Source organism: Capsicum annuum, chromosome 5 (assembly GCF_002878395.1).
Source record: "Capsicum annuum cultivar UCD-10X-F1 chromosome 5, UCD10Xv1.1, whole genome shotgun sequence".
Classification (NCBI taxonomy): Eukaryota; Viridiplantae; Streptophyta; class Magnoliopsida; order Solanales; family Solanaceae; genus Capsicum; species Capsicum annuum.
Window position 1 is genome coordinate 14044503 of NC_061115.1, and position 16078 is coordinate 14060580.

The following is a 16078-nucleotide window of genomic DNA, read 5'->3' on the forward strand; positions in this document are numbered from 1 at the left end:
TCCATCAAATAGGGAAATTAGCCCAAGTCTTTTATTTCACCTAACTTCAGCCCACAAGTTCATTCTCTCAACATCATTACTACCACACCTTAAAATCTACCACACACCTTCTCACAAGAAGTACTAGTTTACAACTACTAGAGAAAAGAAAATCAAGGGGGTAATGTCACATAATGAGGGTAGTCAGTCTTAATCTTATAACATAACCCATCACGATCTTATCAACATATTCTACTTTCTCACATTAAATATGCTTACCCAAGCATACATTCAAACTATCTACAAATTCCATATATACCAATGAGTTTTCCCCAAGTTAATCTATACTTATAACTTATTGGCTAACCTACTCCTTTCCGTTTACCATCCATAAATGATTTCTTCAACCACCATTACTATCCACTCTGTGCTCTTTCCCTATTTTGAATAACTAACAATCATAGCCAATCACTTTCTTTATAAACTACCATACAATCTATAACTCTTGCTACAACATTATTTTATCACTATAAAATGGAAAACCACCCCTCGGTCAATGGTTATACAACTAAAACTAACTTCTTTACGTAGAACTTACCCTCACTCTGACTTCTAAACTTATGACTTCATATCACTATTTTCTGGACCATCTTACTACTAATAGGTTATGACACCTTATAACATACTAACACTTGGGTGGAAATACTGTTCCAATATTCTGATACATATCTCTACGCCTAAGCATGACATTTGCAACGGGGATTCTAAAAGAGATTGGAATACACTTCGTACTTCAGGCTCAAATGCTTGATTGATATAAATAGGGGTATAAGTTTAAATCAATACATTTTGAAGCACTAACAAACTTCTCTCAAGTCCTCGTACAACTTCATAACCTTATTGATAACTAAATCGAAAAGGACTACATCACTTAGATACTAAGCTTTTTCACTTGTATCGTTTTGACAATGAGACATGGCTAATAAAATTAGAACATGGAAGGAATTTGGATAACTTTCAAAAGGATGACACAACAGCACGAACTAGCATATGAAAGAATGGGAAACATCTCCTAAATTCCTCGTAGCTTCCTCCCCATAAGTGTGGTGTGATACACACCCATAAAAAAAATCTACTCGATACGACTTCGTAGACACTCTGGGACCATGAACCGTTCCCTAATACCAAGCTTGTCATGACTCGTGCCGAGGCTTTAGCCACGACGGGCATCCCAAATCACGAAGGGCCGAGTGACCCCTTAGCATACTATCATAAGCATAATCCATACATAAATTAAAGTAAGAAAGATATAATAAAATTTCAAGGGAACTTACAATACAAACTGTGTCAACAAAATATAACCATACAATACCCCACTTCCGTCTACAAAAGCCTCTACTGAATTACTAGTCAATATAGTCCGGGACAAGGCCCCAGCCAAATCATAAGACAACTAAACTAACAGAAGAATAAAATACCTTTCGAAGCAAGAGAGGCTCACCAACTCTGGAGTTCATGAAGTAATCTACTGTTGAGCTGGAACATGAAAATCTGCCTCAGAACCTTCATTTCATGGTCAACATCAAGTTCATAAATTATAGTGAAACATTTAAATCATACTTTAGGATATGCAACCTAACAACCCACAATATTCTAGTTTGAACAAATTCCTTGTGGAGAGGGATCGCTCATGAATTATGCTCTAATATTAACCTTTAAAACATATAATGTTTAAAACAAATGAATGTAATTCAAACCATGGAAGAAATTCATAATCATCTCATCAAAATAGTTTCATAATCAAGAGTATTTTGATCTTCTAGTACATACCATATTTTATGCTCCAAATGTCGTAGTTGTCTCCATTTAGTTTTTATTCTTTGTTCAAGTCAGAAATTATGTTTTTTGATGCCATGTCTGTTATTAAGAGACAATCATGCAAGTATTTTATCAATTATGCATGCAAATTACACATTTAAGCAAATCATTTCACATAAAAGTTTTATGTTTAGTGTAAAATCGAAAGGACACTTAAGTATCCAATCATCATCTACGAACTAAACACTTGACCAAAATTAGAAATTAATTTCTTAATGTGCATTAGAATGATAACTTTCAATAAAGTCTTTGTAAACTCAAAACAAATGAATGAAATTCATATAGAAGGAGAGAAACAACTTAATATATATTTATAATATAAAGATAATAATGAACTTCAAGTTACAAGTCAATCTAAAGATAAAAGTTATCCCACAAATATTTGAGACGATTTATATACACCAAAAAGGCTCGCCACACCAAATCTTGTGGTAAATATTAATTAATCTCTCGCTCCAAGGATCACGGAAAGAATTTGCTAAAATAGCTAATGCTTACCAATCCGAGATTTCTACATAATTTTTCAGTTCTACATGTTTCAATTCAAAGAAATGTATTAAACTAGCAACAGTTATGTTAGGGGTCATCTTAAAAGACTTCAATTTTTTCAGTTTCTTCTCTTTCTCGTCGCATAGCCCTTTCATTCCGTAATAGATTTGGTGTCGCTCTAGGAACATCATTTCGTATGATCTCACGACCTCAAAAACATGTCCTTCAACGACGTGCTCTTCCACTTTGTTTCTTTGCTCGAAATCTTGAACTCCCACTTGAAGTGATTCGAGTTTGTTCCCATTCAGCCATGTCTGAAATAGGAACCAAGAAATGATAAGAATGATTATGCCATTCAATGCGACAACTTATGTCACAATTTATTGTAGAAGACAAAATCTATTTATGAAAAATTTAGGAATGAATTTAGGAAAGAATTATATCAAGTCTAATTTATACACTCATTTAATAAATAAAATTAAAAGGCATAATTTTTACACTATACGATTCTCCATATTTCTTTTATCAAATCAATTATTTTTTAAATGATGAAAGAGAATAGTGTAACATTTTTACACTTTTTATATATGTACTGCAATTAGTCCTTACTTGTACTACACAAACATTAGTACCATACAACAAAAAAAATTATTTTAACACAAAGCACAAAGTAGAACGTCTTTCTTCACCATTTTTAAGAAGGAATTCATTTCTCATTAAAGAAACAAAGCAAAGAAAAAGAGCGTTCTCAAAAAAAAAACTTCTCCAAAAAAATCTCAATCCAAGATGGAGCAACAGAGGGGAGCATAATCTCATTCTTACTATCTCCATTTCAAATATGTATATATATATATATATATGTATATATATATATTAATTTTTTTAAAACAGGCCGGTTCTGAAAAAAAAAAAACTTCAATGCGTCTGATTGGATCAGCGGTGCATCCGATCGGATTAGCGATGGCGCGTCTGACCGGCTTAGTGGTATGTCTGACCAAATTTTACGTGTCTAACCGGATTATATGATTTATATCCGGTCAATAATTTTTCTTACAAGTGTGTCCTAATTCAATTTTTTATTTCTACACTCAAAATCGAGATATTACATGAAAAATTAGGGCAATAAACCTGACTCTGATAGCATTGATGGTAAAATCAGAGCAAAATCAAAAATCAGTGTGTACCTTTCTCTGTTGCAGCGGAAGTCGTTGAATTTGCTATCGAAAGAATCGCTCCAAGTTTGTTTCGTTTCTCTTGAAAATGGAGTGTAAATCCACAAACTAAATGCCTTTAAATTTAGTGTTTTGTTAATGTAATGTGTTTGCCCTTTTGTGTTGCTGTTTTTCTTCACATGTTTCTGAAGAAGAAAACTCGATGAATATAAGGGGAGTGGACCAGTTTTTCTTTTGTAACTGTTCCCCAAAATTCAAAATTTAGTCTTAATTTCTTCTTTTTTTCAGATAAATAGGACAAATGGGCCAGGCTGGGTCGATTCATGTGGGCGAGCCATGACCCGAAATATCCAACATATTATAGTTAGTTTGACTTTAACTCAAGTTAAAGTTCTTTGATTTTCTACTTTGGGATGGGGAGAACTTCATATTCTATCTCTTTAAATTTGTTTACATGTTGAAATTAACAAACTAATATGCTTGAGACAATATATGTATAAGTTATAACTGTTCATTAAATACTAAGAATATAGTAGTAAAAAAAAAAATCAATCTTAAGTTGAATTAAAAAAACACTTACTTTTTTCTACAATGCAATGACCGAAGAACTTAACAATAAATAAAATGAATTAAATGAAGAAATTAAAACTCTCTCGTGTTTAATGTCTCCTCTTGATTGTTGAATTACTCATTTGAACAGTAATAAAACAAGAACTCTCGTAAAAAAAATTAACTGTACTTACATATAAATTTACCCTTTGTCAAGTAGACTAATAATGTATAGAACTATATATAGACAACGACAAGTGAAAATACACGCACAAAAAAAAATCTTAGTCATGAAAATAATTTTGGTATTCAATTGAACCCAACGTTTCCACAAATAAGTGTTGCATTGAAGTGAAATGACAATAACATAAGGTTTAATTTACATAAAGGAAGAAAGTATGAGCCGAACTAGATTTCTAGCTACGGATTCAAGAGAATTCCTAGCTTTTGACAAAGTTCTGTATTTGTGTTAAAAATTAGTCAGTATGTACAAATAATTTAAACTTAATAAATTACTTTTCCTAGAATTCACGACTCATACACTCAAAATCTTGGATCGACTGACATGTATAACATATTTTTATAACATCAATGGCGAGACCAACAACGAAAAGTTCACGATGGAGCTGTATGAGATGAAGTCTCAAGTACAATTCTTAGAGAAGAGAATATCTACCTACTAAAGCTTCGATCAAATACCATGTGTCAATGTCAATTTTGAACCACTTTTGAGTTTTGACTAGTTTCCAAAAGCAGCTACTTATTGGGGTTCGTTGGTTCAATTGGATTTCAAAATTCATAAATAGGATTTTTTTTATTATGATGATCTAAACAGTTAACACCAATAAATTTTGAATTTATCCATTATAGTAATGATGATATTTAACACTAATTGATAATCATTGGCCCTTAAGTCTTCTTTTAAAGAAAAAATATAGAGATTATGGAAACTAATGAAAGTTGACTGATTTGATTTTATGATTAAATAAAAAATATTTAGTAACTCTTCTGGAAAATTTTATGTGAAGTTAGACTGAACTTAAGACTTAATATTATGTTTAGGACCTTTCCACAAAAATGAAAAAAAAAATTACATTTATTGATTTAGTTGAAATATTAAGTGTGATCTTTTCTGAAGATTTTTGAAAATGAAACTTATTATAAGGCAGCATTTTCACATCTTTGTGTTTGATGCAGATTATGGGTTTTTGTTACTGTCTTATAGATTGTATTATGCTCTTGATGTTTAACCCTCTGTTTGGATGGTGGTTTTCCATGGTATGGTATGATATAGTTATTAAGAGAATCACGTTTGCTTTGATTGTTTCTTAAAATGTATCGTCTGTTATGATTTAATTTCATGATTTAATAACCATGAAAACCTTCATTTTATGTAACCACCAATTTGGTGGTATTCCATGGTTTGCTTATTTTTTTTCAGTTATGCCCTTACTTAATGTTATAGTCTTATTTTTTTCTTCACCTTATCCCCCACCCCACCAGCCTCGACCCCACCCGACCCCACCAACCCCCTGACCACACCACACCCAATTTTTTAAATACCTAAATATTTATTTTCTAGTAAACTTACCGCGCCTAATCCACACCCCCTACAAATGGTATCAGAACCTTGTTATTTAAAAAATACGGAAGTAGTATATATATATGGATTTATTTAATTAATTCATTAATTATGATGAGATTTAGATATTCCCAAAATATTATTTAAACGAATAACGTACAAAAATATAAAGAATCAAAACAAATAATATCTGAAAAACGTAAAGAATTAAAAATAAGGTTAGAAAGACTACAGTATAATATAATTGCAGGAGTTAGTAAAAACTCAATAAATGCACAAAAAGAAGAAATATCAAATTTAGAATCAACAATAGATAGTCTAGAATATACATACCAACATGATCTATTAACAATTAAATAAAAAATGAATAAAGAAGAATTTATAATAGATGAAAAAACATGAAGGGTTAAAAATAAAAATAGTATTTTCTAATCTAGGGAGAAGGTATAAGAAAATAGGTGAACATTTATATTTAATGTTAGAGAAAAGAAGAATTAAAATTAGAAGATAAATTGACAGCTATGGTGAGAATAGAAAAAGAAAATGAAGAAATAGATAGAAAAAAAGGAAATAGAAAGAATAAAACAACAAATTACAGAAGAAATACGAAAATTAGAAGAAACTAAAAATAGTAGGATTGCTGAATTAAAAAAGAACTACAAATGCTAAAGGATCTGTATGAAAAAAGACAGGAAGAAAAAAAAAGAAAAAGATAAAGAACAAAAATTATTAAATGAGATAAATCAATTTAAAGAAAAATTAGAAATAAACAATAAAGAAATAGAAACCAAGGAATTAGAAATTAATACAAGAGATGTTGAAGAAACATATAATTATGATTCGAAAGAAAGTGAAACATATACAGAAATCTTAACAAATACAAAAAATTTAGAAATCAATGAAAAACAAGAAGTAATTAATGAAGAAAACTTAGAAAATATAAACAAGGAAATAAACACTCTTGATAAAAAAGAAGATGAAAATATAAAAAATATAATACCCAGAACATCAGAAATAAGAAAACCTACATATTATAAGAATAAGTTTAAAAGATATAATCTAAAGAATGAATATGACAAATGGACACCAAAACAAATAGTTAATAAAAATTATAACTTTTTAGACTTAGATTGTGAAATAAATACAAAAAAAAAATACAATTATAGATAGGATATATGACAAAACAATTATTAGATAATAATATAAATATAACAAATGCACCTAAATATATAGAAAGAACACTAATAGGAACAGTGAAATTATGGTTTTAAAATCTAACTGAAAATAGTAAAAGGGTATTAAGAACTGATAAACCTACAGAAGGAACAACATCAACAACAACAACTAAATTAACACCTATAGAATTATTAAAAAAATATGAAACAGCTATAAAAGACGAATTTAGTAGCATGACAACAACAGAAGAAGAACAAAATGAAGAGAAAAATACAAATAGGAATTTAATGTTAATATTAACAATATGTAATATGTGCTATGTAGATGAATATACTTGCACATTTAAAGAATATTATTATAAAGGAGCATATAATATAGAGGAAAGTAAAGAAATAAGAAAATTATATTTTAGTAAATTACCTGAACCATTTAGTTAAAAAATAATAAAAAGTTGGGATGAAGCAAAAATAGTAGATACTCTAGGAGCAAGAATAAAATTTTTACAGCAATGGTATAGAAACCTATGTGAAAAATATAGGGAAGAAATAAAAAAAGGAAAAAACATTAATAAGAAATTTAGCATGTTGCAAAGATAAAATAGCACCTCAATTTGGATGCGAAGAAAGATATTATAAGAAAAGAAAAAAACATAAGAAATATAAGAAATCAAAATATAAATATAAAAAACCAAGAAAAAGATATTATGTAAAAAATTATAAACATAAAAGACCATATAGGAAAAAGAAATCTATAAAAGAATGTACTTGTTATAATTGTGGAAAATTAGGACATTTAGCTAGAGATTGTAAATTACCTAAAAACCCAAAAAATAAACAAATATCAGAAATAAAAATAGAAAATACAGAATATATACAGATAGATTATATAGATTACGAATTAGAAAGTGAAGATAGTATATATGAAATTTTAGAAAATGAAACAGATAATGAAATAGATAGTGAATTAGACGAATTACATGACTGAAGAAGATATACAAATAAACCAAATAACTGAAAAGATATAAAAATAATAACAAAAGAAGAATATTTAAATGACGAAGGAACAGATCAAAAAATAATATTTGATAATAATATATTTGATGAAATAAAAGGAAAATAGTTAGTCTTAAGTGTAGAAAAAATATTTAAAATACCAACAATCAAAAATATATTTACTAGGAAAAAGGAAGAATATTACGTAGTAAGTCAAAAGGAACATGTAATATACTGTAGATATGCAAAAGGTAAAGCTAGTATACCACTAGTAACAAAAAGGATAATTAATAAAGAAATAAAAGATATAAAAAGTAGGGACCCAATAAAATATGTACACCTTGGAGGTACAGAGATATTAATAAAAGCATGTTTTAAAGAAGAAATAGATACACCAATAGAATTATATTAGCAGATGATAGAATTATAAAACCTATAGAAAAAAAGTATAATAACTGCCATAAAAGGAAATTTAATATACCAAAAATTTAAATTTATAATAAGTGCGAACTATTCAGTAGCAATAACAGATAAAAATATTATCATTAGTATTATATTGGAAAATATCAGGAATAGAACTAACCCTAGGAAGTAAAATATTTACAGCAAGATGTAAAAATCTATATGTATTAACAACAAAACATAAAATAACGGGAAAAAATAAAATTAATAAAATGCAAATAGAAAGTCCTTTTATACAATTCGTAAGAGCAATTGATAATAATGATTATAGTTACAGAAATATAGACATAGAAGAAGATTTAGAAATAATAAATGATAGAATAAGTACAACAAAAAGAATAGCTTATGAAAAACCAGAATCATCAAGTTCATAAAAAAGAACAAGTTATGAAACAAGTTCAATAGTTAATTTAAACCAATATTACATAACAGGAACAATAAATGAAAAAGAATATTTAATACTCTTAAATACAGGACAAGAAGAAAATTATATAGCAAAATATCTAGTAAAAAATGAGGAAATAAAATATGATAATAATATATGCTCAGATCTACCAAGTAGCTTAATAAATGCTAAAAATATAGCAGAAAAAGAAATAACAATAAGAGTTAGAAAAATGAAAATAGAATTTGAAATAAAGGAAGAAATGCAAAAAACAAACATAATATTAGGAATAAAATGGTTAGAACAAGTAAAATCATATAATATAGAGCATACACAATTATCTATAACATATAACAGAGAGAAATTATTCTTAAGAAGAGCTTTAACATGATATGAAAATATATGTATTAATGAAGATAGTAGTAGAAGGATATTACAGTAGATATTATACACCTATGATAGATACAGGAGCAGAAGCTAATTTATGTAGATATAATTGTTTACCAGAAAGCAAATGGGATAAATTAAAAACACCAATAATTGTTAAAGGATTTAATTACAAAGGTAGTTTAATTACTTATAAAGCTAAGAATGTAAAAACACAAGTATGGGATAAAATATTAACAATAGAAGAAATCTATAATTATGAGCTAACATCAAAAGATATACTTTTAGGAATGCCGTTTTTAGATAAATTATACTCACATATAATAACTAGAACAGATTGGTGGTTTACAACACCAGGTAAACAGAAAGTAAGAGCAAAAAGAGTTACTAATAAAATAAGAAAGAAAACTGATTGGATAGAAGGAAGTGAAAAAATTACACAAAAATTAGAAAATGTAAAAAATACTGAAGATACAATAGAACTGGTCGTATTTTCAATAAATAAAAAGGAAATAACTATATTTTCAATAAATAAGATAGAAATAATTAATAAAAAATTAGAACAATTATATAGTGAAGATCCATTAAAAGGATGGGAAAACATAAAACCATTATAAAAATTGAATTAATGGATAAAAATAGCATAATAACTCAGAAACCATTAACATATTATTTTGATGATTTAAAAGAATTTAAAATTCATATAGAAGAATTATTAGAAAAACAATATATACAAAAAAGTAATAGTAAACATAATAGCCCAACATTTATAGTAAATAAACACAGTGAACAAAAAAGAGGAAAAAGCAGGATGATTATTGATTATACTACTTCTTACCTGATCCCCATCCCCAATCCACCCCCACCACCAACTAGTGTGGAGTATTATTTAGTGTGGAGTTTAAGAAAATAAAGACGATTTTAAAATTTTATGATCTTAAATTAAAGTTATGTCAAATGTAATAAAATATCCTTTAATATTGTAGTCTTAAACATCGTGGAAAGTTAGACTTAAAGTATAACTAAACAAGAAAAAAATCATTCTTTTCGAAACAGACTAAAAAAAATATGTCATTTTTTTAAAAATGAAGTGAGCAGTATTCATGGATATCAGGTTCAACCAATAGTTCAACATTGTGATTTAAGTTCAGAAATGATACAATTCCAGCCAGGCTAGACACACTAGAGGAGTCATCAATGTCAAAATTATTGCTCTATTGAATTTGACAGCAATAACATGGCCATATGAAGAAAAATTATGTGAGCATGAAAAAAAAAATACTTTCACGATAATATTATTTTACATGTGGCATTTTATAATGCATCTTCTTTGGTCTTCATTCTCTAACACACTTCATTTTCATACGAGATGTCTTAGTGGCGTAGCTACATGTGGAGAATGATGATCAGTTAAATACTCTTTTTCGAAAAGTTATGTTATGCACATAAAAAATTATACGAAGTATATTGATTAAAACTTACTTTTATATGTATGTATTAAATTTTAAATACCCTTAACAAAATTTATATTTTCTCCAATACGTAGTCCCTCGTCTCCGCCACCCCACACACCTATCAATCTGCATCACCATTCATAATATTTTTTTAAACTATATATAAATACTTTCAAGATAATATTTTTTATACATACTGAAAACAAGAAAAAAAAAAAAAGAAACCACCGGAAAACATTTTCCTTGATATCAAACAAATCCTAAAGGCTCATTTGATTTGAGGGATAAGGAATAATTAATCCTGTTAAGTTGGAATGAGTTTATCCCATATTTGGATGAGATAAAATCGAAGAATAACTTATTTCATTAGTTATCCCGGAACGATATTATTATTTTTATATCAAATTAAGAGTGGAACAACAGTCTCAGAATAACTTATCATATCACGAAATAATTTATTCCACAATCAAACTAACCCTAAATTAAAAAAGAGCTCAATTTGGGTTAGGCCATAAGTACAAATATCACTTCAAATAGTACAATCCATCGACTCCACTCTTGCATGAATATATAAACTATATTTAAAGGCTCATTTGGATGAGAAATAAGTTATTCGGGGATTGTTATCTTACCTCAATGCATGAAAAAATAACTCTACCATGCGGAGATAACTTAAACTGTGATTTTATCTCAAAATAATAAATTCATCCTAAGATTAATTTCGGGAATAGTGATTCTCATATCAAACAAGCCCTAATAATATAAGTCAATTATAAGATGTTGAGCTGATTAATTATATACCATGAATAACTTTTGAATTTTGTTTGACAAATGATATCTTCTTGGACGAGCCCTCTTGGGCATTTTCGGATTTGTCTTTCTTGTGTTCTTCGGAATTCTTGTTCTTCTTAGCATCATTTTTCTCTTTTATTTGTGATTCGAGCATATTGAGAATCTACTATGAAATTAAATATAAAAATTTGGATCAATCAATTATTTAAATCCATAATTCATGCTCGCACAAAGTAAGATCCTCCCTTCATACTAGTGACGCCAAAGTTGGAACAAATAAAATTATCGAAATTTGAACCAGGAAGATACTTCAGCTCTCTATACATATAGTTTTGTATCGGAATAGGGGGGAAATATTTTTTTATATTCACTGTTGTGCTTTGGTTATATCGAACTTAAATTAGATATAGCATATATCATTCAAAATTGTGGAAGAAGGACATAAAATATTGATATATTCTTGTGGTCATAAAAACAAAATCTAGAATTGAACTTACAAAAGATCAATGTTACCGCAAAGAGTAGGCGACAAACGTTTTAAAACCAAATATATGTTTTTGTATCCTTTGTATGACATCTGAACACTTGTAACAGATCATTGTATTTACATTAGTACACAATAATTACATACCTAGTTTAACAACACGTGTTTCACACGTGTAACTTTTAATTGTTTAAATGAAAATTTAATAATTGTGCACTTCAGCTAATTTCTATATATATGTGTGAGAGAGAGAGAGAGAGAGTTTCGAACATATTAAACGTCTACTGTGAAATTAAATATAAAATTTCGATCAATCAATTATTTAAATCCACAATTCATTCTCGCACAAAGTAAGATGTTCCTTTCATACTAAAGAATCCAAATTTAAAACAAATAAAATTGTTGAAATTTGAAACAAAAAATACTTCAATTCTCTCTCTCTCTCTCTATATATATGTATGTATAAACACATACATACATATTAGTTTAACCACACTTGCCTCGCACGCGTGTAACTTTTGATTATTTAAAATTTGAATTTATTAACTATTTACTTCAGCTAATTTCAAATATTAAGAAAATAATAAACTATATTAATATGAGTATACTAATATAAAGTAACTACTTTTATATATGTATGTATAAACACATACATACATATTAGTTTAACCGCACTTGCCTCGCACGCGTGTAACTTTTAATTATTTAAAATTAAAATTTATAAACTATTTACTTCCGCTAATTTCAAATATTAAGAAAATAATAAACTATATTAATATGAGCATAATAGTATAAAGTAACTACTTTTAGCAAATTAATAACAACGTGAACTGCAAAATTCGTGGCAATTCTATTTTTAATGATATTTGTAAGGTGATGGATTTCCCACATAAATTCTATTTGATATGTTCTTCTTGCCACTTCTTCACAATTACACTATCCTAGACTCCTCTTTTCGATTTATTTTACTCGCCTTATTTCATTTTGGTGATTAGAATTCACACATAGATTTTTTTATTGCAAAACAAATATATGTTTCAATAATAATAAATTCTTACTCTAGTTCAAGAAGTGCCTACAATTTCTAGACTATATCAAAATAAATGTAAGGAGTTGGCAATTTTTTTTTTTTTCAAATTTCTATTTAAACAACCACATTCACTATCAAATTAATAAATATCTACAGTTCCTTAAATTTTACCAAATGAATTCAAATTATTTTCACAAATTTAATAAAATATCATATCATTCACTACAAAATTGAAATATGACATTAAATTGTGATCGAGGTAGTAATATTTTTTTACATAAATTTAGTTTGACCTAAAATTAAAGTTTTTTGATTTTCTAGTTTGGTATGTGGAGAACTTCATGTTCCCTCTCTTTAAATTTTTTTACATATCGAAATTAACAAACTAATACGCTTGAAACAATATATGTATAGACTGTTCATCTAAAACTCCGGAGGATATAATAGTAAAATAAAAACACTATTTTAAGTTGAATTAAAAAACACGCACTTTTTTCTACAATGCGATGACCAAAGAACTTAACAACAAATGAATTGAATTACATGAAGAAACTAAAACTCTCGTGTTTAATGTCTCCTCTTGAGTGTTGAATTACTCTTTTGAACGGTAATAGAATCAAGAACTCTAATAAAAAAACTTTAAATATAGTTACAAACAAATTTACCATTTGTCAAGTAGACTAATGATGCATAGAACTATATATAGCTCTCGACAAGCAAAAATACACATACAAAAATCTGATTTAGGAAGAAAGTAGGAGCGAAACTAGAGTTCATAGCTTTTGACAAAGTTCTGTATATGTGTTAAAAGAATTCTTAGTATGTACAAATAATTTTTAAACTTAATAAATTACTTTTCCTAAAGTCCACGACTCATACATTCAAACTTTTGAATTCACCGACATGCATAACGTATTTTAAGAATATTAATGTCGAGACCAACAATAAAAAGTTCACGATGGAGCCTTATGAGATGAAAGTCTCGAATACGATTCTTAGAAAAGAAAATATATACCTACTAAAACTTTGATCAAATACCACGTGTCAATGTCAATTTTAAACCACTTGTGGGTTTCCAAAAGCAGCTACTTATTGGGGATTGTATTCTAAAATTATTTTAATAAATAGGATTTTTTTTTTTAATTAGTATGATGATATGAGAGTTCTAAACCACTTAAGACCAATAAATTTTGAATTTATCTATTATAGTAATGACGATATTTAGCACTAATTGATAATCATTGCCCCTTAAGTCTTCTTTTAAAGAAAAGATATAGAGATTATGGAAACTAATGACAGTTGACTGATTTGATTTATGATTAAATAAAAATTATTTAGTAACTCTTCTGGAAAATTGTATATGAAGTTAACCTGAACTTAGACTTAATGTTATGTTTAGGACCTTTCCACGAAAATGAAAAAAAAATGCATTTATGTAGTTGAAATATTAAGTGTGATTTCTTCTGACGAATTTTGAAAATAAAACTTATTAGAAGGTAATATTTTCACATCCTTGTGTTTGATGAATATATGTTAAATATATGTTATTTGAAATCATCAAAAATATTGTTGCATCTATATTGGATCCTTAAAAAATGTTTAATTTTGAATAATTCTTACACACTTGACAGTATTTTTTAAAGATTTTGGATTTGAATTACTTTTTTTTTAGTTACAAATCAAGATTTTTTTTGGGTACCGTCTTCTTTTATAATTTAATACTATTAGGTACTTGAATTAATATAAAGGTAGATTTTTTAGATTTGCTAAAGGTAGGAAGTACGCAAATATATTTCTAACTTAAAATATCAAGATGTTGTTTCCGATAGATTTTCGGTTAAAAAAATACTAGTTATAATTTAAATAGAAGTATCAAAGGTGAGTTTTAAGACTCTAAAAATAATAATAACACATCCAGTATAATCCCACAAATAAAATATGATAGTCATGAAAATTTTCGGAGTATTCCATTAGCAATTTTTTTTTTTCACTTTTTCAATCTTCAAAAACTCAAATCAAAGCTAAAAACATCAGTCTTTCACATACTTTCTCTATTTAAAAAAGAATGAATCTAATTTGATTTGGTGCAGAATTTAAGAAATTAAAGAAAATTTTGAATATTGTGGTCTTAAATTAAAGTTATGTCAAATGTACTAAAATATCTTTTAATCTTATAATCTTAAACATTGTGAAAAGTTAGAATTGAAATATTACTAAAAAAGAAAAACCATTCTCTTTTCAACCAGATTAAAAAAAGCGTAGAACATTCTTTTTTAAATTGAGTGATTAGTATTTAGATAGTACGATTGGCAAGTTCAACCAATAGTTCAACATTGTCACTGAAATTCAGAAACGATGTAATTCCAATAGTTCTATATGAGGAGAATGATGGCCAATTAAACACCTTTTTGAAAAAGTTATGCTATGCGTATTGAAAATTATACGAAGTATATAGATTAAAACTTATTGTTATACATATATATTTAATCTTAAACATCCTTAACAAATTTTATATGTTCACCAATATATAGGCCCCCATCCCCACCACCCGACACCCCCTATCTATCTGCTCCACCATTCATAGTATTTGTTGAAACTATATATAAATACTTTCATGATAATATATTTTGTTTACATACGGAACACAAGAAAAAAAGTTAAGAAATCACTAAAAATATTTTCCTTAATATCGAACAAATTCTAAAGGCTCATTTGTTTTGAGAATAAGAGATAACTAATCCCATTAATTTGGGATGAATTTATTTCATGTTTGGATGAGATAAAATCGCAAAATAACTTATTTCAAAATTAGTTTATCTCAGAACAAAATTATTATTTTTAAATCAAACTGAGGGTGAAACCACAATATCAGAATAACTTATTATGAAATAACGTGTTCTGCAACCAAATGAACCCTAAATTTAAAAAAAAAGTGCTCAATTTGGATCGAGCCATATGTACAATATCACTTCATCAAATAGTACAACCCATCAACTCCACTCTTGCACGTTTACATAAACTATATTTAAGGGCTCGTTTGGTTGAGAACTAAGTTATTCTAGGATTGTTATCTTACCTCAATGTATGAAAAAATAATATTACAATGCGGAAATAACTTATGCCATGATTTTATCACAAATATGAGATAAATTCATCCTAAGATAAATTTTGGAAATTGTGATTCTCTTATCAAACGAGCCCTAATAATATAAGACAATTATAAGATGTTGAACTGATTAATTACGTACCATGAATAACTTTCGAATT

General features: G+C 27.7%; 1 long non-coding RNA gene across 1 annotated transcript; it reads left to right on the forward strand.

Moving 5' to 3' along the window:
• The first annotated feature begins 2956 nt into the window (after nt 1-2956).
• Nucleotides 2957-5388, forward strand: LOC124898709. The gene is made up of 2 exons (XR_007055422.1): nt 2957-3330; nt 3807-5388. It is a non-coding gene; the product is annotated as an uncharacterized LOC124898709 (long non-coding RNA).
• Nucleotides 5389-16078: the final 10690 nt, after the last annotated feature.